Source organism: Lynx rufus, unplaced genomic scaffold (genome assembly GCF_022079265.1).
Source record: "Lynx rufus isolate CCGP_SWC_20201006 ecotype Redwood Valley unplaced genomic scaffold, mLynRuf1.p SCAF_9, whole genome shotgun sequence".
Lineage (NCBI taxonomy): Eukaryota > Metazoa > Chordata > Mammalia > Carnivora > Felidae > Lynx > Lynx rufus.
In genome coordinates this window covers 19,016,818-19,029,806 of record NW_025814897.1, presented here as the reverse complement: position 1 = coordinate 19,029,806, position 12,989 = coordinate 19,016,818, and the positions used below count along the sequence as shown (strand labels likewise).

The 12,989-nt window shown below is 44.4% G+C and overlaps 1 long non-coding RNA gene across 2 annotated transcripts in view; it reads right to left on the bottom strand.

Annotated features, from left to right (window-relative positions):
- The window catches only part of LOC124506420 (uncharacterized), a 39,191-nt gene extending 31,094 nt beyond the window's left edge, over positions 1–8,097 (bottom strand). For both annotated transcript variants that reach the window (XR_006960753.1, XR_006960754.1), the window contains exons 1-2: positions 8,064–8,097; positions 2,227–2,377 (exon numbers count right to left, since the gene is read on the bottom strand). This is a non-coding gene — a long non-coding RNA (uncharacterized LOC124506420). The remainder of the gene's footprint in view (positions 1–2,226; positions 2,378–8,063) is intronic.
- Positions 8,098–12,989: the final 4,892 nt, after the last annotated feature.

The window sequence follows — 12,989 nt, the reverse complement described above, 5'->3', positions numbered from 1 at the left end:
AGCGACGGTAACACGGTAACAGGACTCTTGCGAGAATTACTGAAGGGTGTGCAACACAGTGGTGGGCACATGGCAGGCCCGCGGCAATTCTGAGTGACCTTCCCACTTCCAGAGAGAGAGGGAAGAAAGCAGCAAGGGAGGGGGGCCTGAGCATCAGACCGATTTCCCTGACTCGGCCTCCTTTACCGAATTCTCAATTCCTATCCTTACCCCCAGCTTGTGGGCAGGTGAGAGGCTTACTCCTTTGTATTTGCCTGTTGGAGAATTCAGCCACCGTTGGGGTGCAGCTCCCACAGGTTTGCACACGGCACCCAGCTTTCTCTCGAGTGAGACACCCCCTCCCCGCCACGAGTTGTAGTCGCACTGCTCTGACCGCCTGTCAAGTAGTTTCATTTGAGAGATCAATCAGCTCATCAAATTCAACGCGAGCTAAACCAAAATGACCACCCTTCTTCCCAAACCCCCACCGTCCCTTCCCCCCCTCCTCTAGCCACTGGTGATATTTGCTTCTTACTTCACTGCTATGGTAGCAATCAAAAGCGAACTTCTGCAAGGCCACCACCAAATTCCCATACCAAATCTATTACCATAATGAGCTGTCCCCACTCCTGCCTCCAAGGCCAACCCCTTCCCTTCTCGCCCTCACTCAGCCAAACCTCCCCTTTCTCTCCCTAAAGGCTCCTTCTCAAATGGGCCATTCCCATCAGCCAAAAAGTTATGAACAAACTGGAACATCTCCCCCGCCATTAAAAAACTCCCTTGACCCCACATCACCCCATTCCTCTGCTTCCTTTTACAATGGGAGTCCTCAAAATAAGTATTGATACTTGCTGTCTCTACTCTTCTCTCATTTGTTCCAGAACCATCTTCTGCTAGGCTTTCCGGTCACTCTCGTCCAAGCTCTTATTGTCCTATTGTTCTGGTCGCCAGTGACCTCTGTGTTGGCAAATCCAGTAGCTGCTTCCAGTCATCAGATTACTCAATTCACACACACACACACACACACACACAGCCTATTTTCCCCCGAGATATCTCCATCTCAGTAAATGCCGAAAACTGGTTTGCTGGGCCAAAAATTTTAGAGACAACCTTGACACCCTCTCCATTTCTCACACTTCAAAACCAGCTCATCAGTTCTACCGTCAAAAAATATCCAGCATCGGGGGTGCCTGGGTGGCACAAGCAGTTCAGCGTCCAACTTTTGATTCCAGCTCAGGTTATGATCTCACAGTTTGTGAGTTCGAGCCCTGCATCAGGCACGACACTGGTGGTGTAGAGACTGCTTGCGATTCTTTCTCTCTCTCTCTCTCTCTCTCTGCCCCTCCCCCATTTGAACTCTCCCATTTGAAAATAAATTTTTCTTTCATTTGAAAACAAATAAAGGAACTTAAAAAACTTTCTCTCAATACCCAGAACCTAATTTTCACCATTTCTGCCATCATCACCCTCATCCAAGCCACCGCCCTCTCTGCACATCAGCCTAACAGCTTCCAACAAGATCCCTGCCTCCCTTTTATATTTTATTTTCCACCTGGCAGCAGGATGACAGTGGTAAAAGAAGTCAGGTCATAGCACTCATCCAAAAATGAATATCCCCTGCCCTGTGCCCCTTGAAGATCTCACAGTTGGCATCAGCCATTTGGCATTCAGCACATCCTGTCATCATTCATTCATCCGACAAAATTTATGTTATCAGGCTTCCATCACATATTGTCAATATCTTCTTCCCATACTTGCACCTGACCTATTCAGTTACGTTATAAACCCTTTGAGAGAAAAAACCAAGACCTCAAACTTGTTTGAATGGTCTACGCAATTTTCTATGTATAGGCATAATTACCGATCAAAGAGAATGTGGCCCGTTTCATGCCCCTGCATGGTTATACATGTCGTTCCATCTACTTGAATAAGCGCCCTCTCCTCCCGCTCTTTGGATTCCCATCTGTCAGGCAAATTCTCACCTTTCTTTGGGTGAGGCTGATCTCACACTCCGTTGGATATCCCCTAACTCCAACACACTGCCCTTGTCAGGTTTCACGGTTTTCTTGTCTGTTTTGTTTGGTGACTAATTTCTTCTCCTAACACCACTGCCAATAATATTTCATGATATATTTAAGCATTTTACACTCTTCGCAGGAAAACCCCTAATGAAATCCATGCAGATACCACAGTTATTGTTGGCGCATGCATCTAGGAACTTTAAATGCATATTCTTGTTGGTAGTACCTTATGTATGTAAAATGCATTTCCTCCTTTTTTACCCTCACAACGTCCATGTGGGTTGCTATGGAACCTCGCCATGTTGCATTTGAATTAACGAGTTGTGCAGTTCCATGCTTCTGTTGTTCTACATGTCGCTCCGTTTGCCTGCAATGCCCTAAGAGTAGAAAGAGATTAAACGAATTAATCAATAAAGCATACTCGATATGCGCTGAAGGTCCCCATACTATTGCTTATATTTGCCATTCCTTGGGTATCACAAGTGATATTAAGAAACAGGGGCGCCTGGGTGGCGCAGTCGGTTAAGCGTCCGACTTCAGCCAGGTCACGATCTCGCGGTCTGTGAGTTCGAGCCCCGCGTCGGGCTCTGGGCTGATGGCTCAGAGCCTGGAGCCTGTTTCCGATTCTGTGTCTCCCTCTCTCTCTGCCCCTCCCCCATTCATGCTCTGTCTCTCTCTGTCCCAAAAATAAATAAACGTTGAAAAAAAAAATAAAAAAAAATAAAAAAAAAGAAACAAAGAAGGATTGGGGCACCTGGGTGGCTCCGTCAGTTAAGCGTCTGACTTTGGCTCAGGTCATGATCTCACCCCTCACGAGTTCAGGCCCCGCGTTGGGCTCTGTGCCGACAGTTCAGAGCCTGGAGCCTGCTTCGGATTCTGTGTCTCCCTCTCTCGCTCTTTCCCTCCCCTGCTGGTGGTCTCTCTCTCTCTCTCTCTCTCTCTTTCAAAAATAAATAAACATTTAAAAAAAAGACAAAAACAAAGAAGGATAAAGACGCTTTATCATGACACAAATTTTGACAATCATGAAAATTGAGAAAGGTGACAGTAAAGATAGTCTGATGGATAAACTGGCATTTTCTTTTTCTTTTTTAATTTTTTTAACATCTGTTTATTTTTGAGAGAGAGACAGAGTGCGAGCAGGGGAGGGGCAGAGAGAGAAGGAGACACAGAATCGGAAGCAGGCCCAGGCTCTGAGCTGTCAGCACAGAGCCCGACGCGGGGCTCGAGCTCCCCAACCATGAGATCATGACCTGAGCCGACGTCAGACGTTCAACCGACTGAGCCACCCGGGTGCCCCTAAACTGGCATTTTCTAAGTGAACCACCTTGGTTCAAACGTCAGCTTCACCTCTTTCTAGTTGTGTGTCCTCGGGCGTTATTTCACATCTCTTATTCTCAGTTTCTTCATCTACTAAATGAAGATAATAGAAGAAACTAACAGTATTGTGATGATTCAAAAGGATGATGTATATAAAATACTTAGCATGCTGCCAGGAACGTAGTAAGCAAGCACTCTATACATAAATAGGGATTATTTATAAACATTATTGTGTCAAAAGACCAGAAATAGATACATGCTTTCATACTTTAAAAAACAATTCTGGAAACAGCTTAATAGTGAACATAATATACTCTCGCAGAATCCTCGAAAATATTATTGAACAGATGACTTACGAAGAGAAAGAGGGAGTATCTTTAGGTTAGCATGGGTTCCTTGAGACCAAGTAAAATCCACTAATCTTATTTCTTGTATGGAAAAGATTATGAAACGGGTGAATTAATGTGATTATACAGAGATAGTATATCTTCATTTTTGGTAATGTGTTATACTCTCTTTGGTGATTTCTTTAGGAGAAATATAAGCAAAATGAGAATTCTGTTAGGTAAGCGAGTTAAAAATATATAATGGCCGTGATGGAATAACTGATACAAGGCCTGCCTTCCTGTGGTAAATAACTAGAAAACAAGACACAAGCAATGAAACTATGATTTTTAGACATAAAACAGGCAGTGCTTGAGTGTGATCCCTGAAAATAGAGATGCAAACTAGATGAGCCTTGTGATAGGCTAGGTATTTCGTCTGAAAGTATTTCCAAAGCTATAGTACAGGGGGAAGCAGTCCAAGCACAGCATAGTGGTCTCGCTGAATTGAGGAAGCAGAGATCAAAATTTGAGTAGGTAGAGTCGGCTGGAATTTGTGGAATAGAATACCGTACAGAAGGAATCTATACAGGAAAAGAGATCCAGAAATCTGCACAGTGATCCCGTTGAGTCTTTCATTAAGTACTAAGTTTCACATGCTCGGGAAGAAACTCTAAGAGGCCAGGCAAATAACAAATACTGAGAATCTGAAATGAAACATTTCTAGAGCTCACATGGGGCTGGGAAATAGCCAAGCTCCAACCAGCCAGCATGGAGAGAGTTTGTTGAATCTTGGGGCATTTTGTAGAGAACCCAGAAGGGTCACACCTTAGAAACATGGTAAAACTACCCCAAGGGTAAATGCTCTTCTAGATCCATCTTTTAAAATTATTTAAAGTCTCTAAAGGATCAGACTGATTCACAAGCAATTTAGTGGCTGCTGAAACAATAATCACCACTCTTTAAAGGAAGACAACAAAATCTACACACTCAACAATGTTACAATCATAATCTCCAATGCCACCGGGACACCCGACACCACAAAGTGCTGGATATGTACCCTAACCAGTTAAGCAAAACAAAACAGACAAACAAAAAAAAACCAAACGGGAAAAACAATGGCAGAACATATAGAAAGAATGGAGGTAGGTGGGGCGCCTGGGTGGCGCAGTCGGTTAAGTGTCCGACTTCAGCCAGGTCACGATCTCGCGGTCCGGGAGTTCGAGCCCCGCGTCAGGCTCTGGGCTGATGGCTCAGAGCCTGGAGCCTGTTTCCAATTCTGTGTCTCCCTCTCTCTCTGCCCCTCCCCCGTTCATGCTCTGTCTCTCTCTGTCCCAAAAATAAATAAACGTTAAAAAAAAAAAATTAAAAAAAAAAAAAAAAAAGAAAGAATGGAGGTAGCAGACAGAGGTTTTTAAATGGCGAGTATACAGATGTTTGAGGATTTACTTATTTTTTTTAATGGTTATTTATTTTTGAGTGACAGACAGAGCACGAGTTGGGCAGGGGCAGAGAGAGAGGGAGACACAGAATCCAAAGCCGGCTCCAGGCTCTGAGCTGTCAGCACAGAGCCCGATGCGGGGCTCGAACTTGGGAACAGCGAGATCATGGCCTAGGCTGATGTCGGACACTTAACTGACTGAGCCACCCAGGCGCCCCCAAATGTTTGAGGATTTAAAGGAAAACATAGAAGTAATGAGATAAATTAAAGATATAAGGGAAAAAAGCAAAATGAAACTTCCAGAGCTGAAAAATTATATCTGAAATGAAAAATTCACTAAATGGACTTCCTTAATAGCATAGTAAACACTGTAGAAAAAGAGACCAAAGAACTTTTGGATGATCAATAGAAATGATCCAAACTGAAGCCGAGAAGGAAAAGCATTGGGAAAAAAATGCTCATAGCATCAGTAACTTTTAAGACAATATAAAGCAATCTAACATATGTGTAAGTGGAGTCCCAGAGAGGAAGCATAAAAGAATATTAAACAAATAATAATTGAAAAATTACCAAATTTATGGAAATTATAAATTCAAAGACCCAAGACACTCAACAAAGAGCAAGAATAAAGAAAGGAAACTAGACACATCATAATGAAATTGCTGTAAGTCAAAGGTAAAGAGATTATTAGAAAAGCATCCAGAGAAAAAAGACATATTAAAAACAAAGAAGCAAAGTAACAATGCCCATATTCTTCCCTCTGAAATAATGCAGGCCAGATGGACACCTTTAAAGTCCTGAAAGAAAACCAATCAACCCAGAATTCTATATTCATTGAGTATATTCCTCAAAAATGGAAGCAAAATAAAGACATTCTTAAAAAAACAACAAAACAAAACAAAACAAAACAAAAACTAAAAGAATTTGTTGCCAGTAGATCTGCACTTAAAAAAAAAAAAAAAGCTAATGAAGTTGAAGCTGAAGGCAAATGAGCAGGGAAATAGTAAATGTATGAGAAAGTATAAAATATATTTAAATACATTGAATTAATAAATTGAAACCTTCCCCCAAATAAACTCTAATCCCATATGGTTTCACAGGTGAGTTCTAGCCAACCTATAAAGTAGAGTAATACCTATCTCACAAAAATTTTCAGAAAAGAGAATAAAAGGGAACATTTGCTGACTCCTTTTACGGGACAGCAATACTATGATGCCAACACTAAATAACGAACTTATAAGAAAAGGGAATTTCTAGCAAATATCCTAAAACAAAAATCTTAACAAAATGTTAGCAAATTAAATTCATCCACATATAAAAATGATGATGCATCATGACCAAATGGGATTCATACCAAGAATGCAATATTAGTTTAACATTTGAAGTTCAACCTCTGACATTTACCATAACAACAAAATAAAGAAGAAAACCACATAATCACCTACATACTTTGTAGAATTTGATTTTAAAATTTATATGGACGGGGTACGCCTGGGTGGCTCAGTCGGTTAAATGTCTGACTTCGGCTCAGGTCATGATCTCACGGCTCGTGAGTTCCAGCCCCACGTCGGGCTCTGTGCTGACAGCTCAGAGCCTGAAGCCTGTCTTGGGATTCTGTGTCTCCCTCTCTCTCTCTGCCCCTCCCCTGCTTGTGCTGTCTCTCTCTCTCTCTCAAAAATAAACAAAAAACATTAAAAATTTAAAAAAATTAAAATTTATATGGAAATGCAAAAGACCAAAATATATATAACATAATTTTAGATAAAGAACAAGGTTGTAGGATTCGTATTATCTGATTTCAGATTTATGATAAAGCTACACTAAACAACACAGGGTGTTGTTGACATAGGACAGGCATACAAGTCAGGGGAGAGCACAAAGCCTCCAGAAATAGAGCCCCATATAATTTGGTCAGTTGATTTTTGGTCAGTTTTGACATTTTGGTCAGGTAATTCACACAGTTGATTTACCAAGGTAATCCAATTGGGAAAAAAACAGTCTTTTCAAAAAATTTTCACTTTACCTTCATACACACACAAAGTAACTCAAATGGATCATGAAACAAAACCTAAAATTTACAACTGCAAAACTTCTAAAAGGAAACAGGAGAAAATCTTTATGATGTTAGGATAGCAGTGATTTCTTAGGGCAAATAAAGCATTAGAAGAGAAACTCGGTTGGGGCGCCTGGGTGGCGCAGTCGGTTAGGCGTCCGACTTCAGCCAGGTCACGATCTCGCGGTCCGCGAGTTCGAGCCCCGCGTCAGGCTCTGGGCTGATGGCTCAGAGCCTGGAGCCTGTTTCCGATTCTGTGTCTCCCTCTCTCTCTGCCCCTCCCCCGTTCATGCTCTGTCTCTCTCTGTCCCAAAAATGAATAAACGTTGAAAAAAAAAAAATTTTAAAAAAAAAGAAGAGAAACTCGGTAAGTTAAACTCCACGAAAGTTAGTATTTCCGTTCTGTTCCTTGAAAGATATGGTTAAGAAAATAAAAGAAAAAGCCACAAGCTGGGGGGAGGAGGAGGGGGAAATATACATACTTCTTGAATCAGACCATATATACAAGTTTCCATATGGGTGTAATAAATACGTATGTAAGAACTTTTACAACTGGATGAGAAGATGCACACAAACAACCAACTTAAAAATGCACACAAAGGTAGGAGAACAAAATGAGACCACGCCTTAGAAAACTGAGTTTCTAATGAAGTTGAGCATACATTCACCTTATGACTTCATAATTCTATTGTTAGGCATTTACCCAAGAGAAGTGAAAGATATGTCCACACAAAGACTTGTAGACAAATGTTTGAGACTGGTTGAACCATAATAACTCAAGCTGGAGATAACCCAAATGTCCACCAACAGATGAATATATAAAGATATTTTTATTTATGCTTGTCATGGAATACTCCTCCTCACTAAAAAGATCAAACTACCAAAGTACTCCCATGTGCTACCATGAATGAATCTCAAAAACATACTGAGTAGGGGCGCCTGGGTGGTTCAATCGGTTGAGCATCTGACTTCAGCTCAGGTCATGATCTCCTGGTTTGTGGGTTCAAGCCCCATGTCGGGCTCTGTGCTGACAGCTCGGAGCCTGGAGCCTGCTTCGGATTCCGTGTCTCCCTCTCTCTCTGCTCCTCCCCCGTTCACGCTGTCTCTCTCTCCTTCAAAAATAAATAAATGTTAAAAAAAATGTTTAAAAACATACTGAGTAAACATAACCAGACAGGAATAATACATTCTGTATGATTTCTTTACACGAAATTCTAGAACAGGCAATACCATACTAATCAATATTGACAGAAACAGATTTATGGTTGCCTGGGTCCAGGGAGGGTTGAAGATTGCCTGCAAAGAAGCATGATAAGTGATGGAAATGTTCTATATCTTGATGTGGTGGTATATTTTAACATATGTAATTTAAATATAAATTATAGGCATGCCTCAAAGATACTGCCCTTAGGTTCCAGACCACCGCCATATAGTGGATATAGCAATAAAGTGAGTCAGATGAGTATTTTGGTTTCCCAGTGCATATAAAAGTTATGTTTACCCTATACTGTAGTCTATAAAGTATACAATAGCATTATGTACTAAGACAATGTATATACGTTAATTTTTTTAAATTTTTTAAATTTATTTTTGAGACAGAGAGAGATAGAGCATGAGCAGGGGAGGGGCAGAGAGAGAGGGAGACACAGAATCCGAAGCAGGCTCCGGGCTCTGAGCTTTCAGCAACAGAGCCCGATGCGGGGCTCAAACTCACAGACTGTGAGATCATTACCTGAGCCGAAGTCGGACGCTCAACTGGCTGAGCCACCCAGGCGCCCCTACACCTTAATTTAAAAATATCTTATCACTAAGGTGTCTGGGTGGCTCAGTCAGTTAAGTGTCTGGCTTCGGCTCAGGTCATGATCTTATGGTTCGTGAGTTCGAGCCCCGCGTTGGGCTCTGTGCCGACAGCTCGGAGCCTGGAGGCAGCTTCGGATTCTGTGTCTGCCTCTCTCTCTGCCCCTCCCCCACTTGCACTCTGTCTCTCTGTCTCTCTCTCAAAAATAAATAAACATTAAAAATAATTTTAAAAAATAATGAAAAAGGTTGAAATATTGCAAGAATCACCAAAATGTGACCCAGAGACACGAAGTGAGCAAAATGCTGTTGGAAAAAAATGGTGCCAAGAGACTTGCTCGATTTGTAAAGAATGCAATATCTGCAAGTGAAATAAAGCAAAGTGAAATAAAACGAGGTATGTTTGTATGCCTCAATAATGTCGATTTTTAAATAATCAAAAAAGATTACGTAAATTGAACTAAAGTACAGGGCTTTGCGCTCAACCTCACTGGATTCTACATTCATATATAGCAAGAAATTATATATATCAAGTTCACGGGTGGCACATAGTTGGGAGAGTTTTTTATGTATTTATCCAACAAATATTCTTTAAGCACCCACTATATGCTAGGGAGTGAAGGTTATAATGGTGAAAAAAAATGAAGTCTCTATTCTTACGGCATTACAGACCTCGGGTGAGGCAGACACTAATCAAATAAGTGGAATGTGCAATTCGAAGCCAAAGGAAGCTGTACCGCTCTATGCGACCACAGGAAAAAGGAACGTGGCTGAGTCTAAAGGGGGCAGGGTAAGGGGTGCCTGGGTGGTTCAGTCGGTTAAGCATCCAACTTCGGCTCAGGTCATGATCTCACGGTTTGTGTGTCCGAGCCCCCACGTCAGGCTCACTGCTGTCAGCCTGTCAGCACAGAGCCTGTTTGAGAGCCTCTGACCCCCTCTCCCAGCCCCTCTCCCACAGGTGCTCTCCCCAAAATAAATAATAAAATATTTTAAAGAGAGAGAGAGAGAGAGAGGAAGGAAGGAAGGAAGGAAGAGAGAAAGAGAAAGAAAGAAGAAAGAAAGAAAGAAAGAAAGAAAGAAAGAAAGAAAGAAGAAAGAGGGCAGGGTAAGACTCCTCGAGGCTCCCATCCAGTTGAGAGCTTGACAAGTGGGCAGGACTTATCTAGTTGAGGGGTGCGTTTTGCGTTATAAGGCCCCAGTGGGGGAGAAGAAAGCATTTTGAAGGAACCAAGGGAAGGTCAGTGCGGCAGGAGCCCTCAGTGCAAGGGAGAGAGCGAAACAGAAGATGAAGCCTGGAAGGTCAAATCCATGTCCTGGGAGGGGAGCAACTCAGAAGAGCCTGAGCAGGAGTGATGAGGTCAGACCTCGAATCGATCGGGGGTGGGAGGAGGACATGAGAGACATACCCAATCTCAAGCACCTGGAGGACACTCACCTGGAAAAGTCCTGAAACGTGGAAGATGTGGGCTGGAGCTGTGGTACCGCGGCCATCGGGGAGGGACAAATCATCAAAGACTCGGGGAGGATGCGATGGCATAAGCAGAGGTACGAGGGCAGAAGAGTAGGGGCCCAAGACAGAGCCCAGAAGAGAACTGACAATCGACGCCCAGCCAGAGGACACAGGTGCCACAAACCACAACGGCCAGCAGGACCTGGCAGGTGGGAAGAGAAGCAGAAAAGTGCTCCACCTCGGAAGCAAAGGAGGCGTAGAGAGCACTTCAAGGCGGATGCAGTTGGGGACGGCACCCCTTCTATCTCAAGGTTCTAGATCCGTTCACGAGGCCGGTGGGTGGTGATGATAATGAACGTCTAATGTGATTGGGTACGCTCTAGACCCTGTTCTAAGCACTTTGCGGGTGAATCATCTGACCCGATGCTCCAACAGCAACAATGGGTCGGAGAGGGGAAGCTCTGCTCTAGATGGATCGCCCTGCCAAAGCCAGAACTCACAGCGGACACCCAACTGCCATCCCAGCATTCTTTTCCCCTACTGCCTTTTCACTGGCCTGGCTTGCCTGGCTCTCTATTTCTCCAAAATTGCCCCTCGGGGTTAGGGGATCCAAATTCTCTCTACCATGGCATATGATATACGCTAACCTATTTCAGACTTTGGACTTCCGGGTCTCCTCCCTGGCCCGCCCTGAAGCCAGCTGACTCTCAGGCCAGAGGAGGAGACAGCTGCCATGCACGCCCCCAGGGAAAGAGCATCTATTCCTGCAAATGCCTGGTACAGCTGCCCTCCTACCCCTCCCCGCCCTTTATTATTTCTTGATTATTCCACAGTTGGTCACAGAACTTCTGCAGGAGTTATGATCCCTGCTGCAACTTGTGGGGGGGGATGGATAAGGGGAACATCTCCAGCCCAGCCCCCTGCAAATTCTCTCCCCTCCCTTGCCATCCCATCCCTCGGGTTGGCACCCTTCTCTTTGCTTCCCGGGCCTTATATAGTCATGCGGTTTCACAAGTACCAAGGCAGACTGTCAGCCAGCACCTCTAACCGCTCCGCTGCCAAGGCGATGGCTGAGGCGAGCTGCAAACTCCCGAGTCTGAGCCAGACACCAAATATATCTATTTTCTGCTTCTCGAGCAAGGCACCCGAGACGGCCTCCGGGGCCCTGGGTCCCTTCCCACCGGTGCCACAGGCACTCCACAGACGCTTACAAGGAGACCAGGGTGCCAGGGTGCGTGGGCCTCAGCACCTAGCACTGGGGGAGTCCGGGGTACGCGGCTGGCTGTGCTCGGTGCACGCGGACGCGAGCAGGTGCTAACCACCGCCCTCTCCCTCTCCGGGCGCGCGCAAGGCTGCAGTTCTTTGTGTCTGCGCCTCACCGCTCGCTGTCTGCGCTAGACTGGGTGGGGTGGGGGAAGCCGGAAGCGGCAAATCAACGTCTGGGTCTTGAAAATTGCCTTGAAGGGTGGACATTTTCATTAGAAACCCCTGCACACTCGGAGAGAACGAGCCTGCGTGCGCAGCAGCCTTTTCCTCCCCGGCCCCCGCCCTCCCCCGCTGCCCCTCCCCTCCTCTCCCCTATCGCCTCACCTCCCCCTCCTGATTCCTCCACCAACCTCCTTCCTCCCTGGTCATCTGGATCTCGTTGTTCCTGCATTTTCCCCAGCTGCCTGTCTGCATTTGCAGCCCTGCACGTGCACAGACACACACGTGCTCACGGCACTCCCACCCTGTAGCCCCTCACCGCGACAACCCAACACCTTTCAAAGATTCATAAGGCAGTTCCTAACCTGGCTCCAAGACCCCCTTAACAGAATGAGCCCTTTATTCCAAAGAGCCTTGGGTATAGTTAACCGCAGCGAGAGGAGCCACCAGGAAGGGCTGTATTTTCGTACGGGAGAGTGGGTGGGCAACTTCTGCGGTTTGGGATATTTTAGTCACTTCCCAAAGAATATACTATATGAACAATCTATTTCTCCACTCCGAGGGCTTCCCTGCAAGAGGACTGTTAAAGGGATCAGGAAACACAACTTATGAAATGTTTTCCCCTCGCTTCACCTGAAGACCTTTCAGTACGTTTAATTACTGTTCATTTTATATTGTATATGTTCACCGATGTGCTGGAAACACGCACACGCACCCACACACACACACAGGCAAAAATCCGGGACATTGTCGCTTTAAGAAACTAGACGAAAACACCTTAAATGAACTCTGCAGCAGATGAAAAAAAAAAAAAAAAAAAACCAGAGAGAAAGAAAGAAAGAAAGAAAGAAAGAAAGAAAGAAAAAGAAAGAGGAAAAAAAAAAGGCCCTTCTCTGGCCCTTGCTGCTTTTGCCATTATTCATGATGTAATTTTTCAGGTGTTAGTTTGGCAGAGAAAGATTGGAACAGGGCTTGTTGCTAGGACATGAATGAAGAAGAGGAATCCCATTGGTTCTCTGGAACTCGGCAGGAGCCAATGAGAATGAAGGGGTTGGAGGGGGGAAACACACCCCCCCCCAAAAAAAGACTCTGGCTGGACTATTATTGTATTTGCTATGTTAAAGTAGAGTGGGGTACTGTAAATTTACGGGAGGGTTGTTATTTTTTTTTTTTTGGTCTA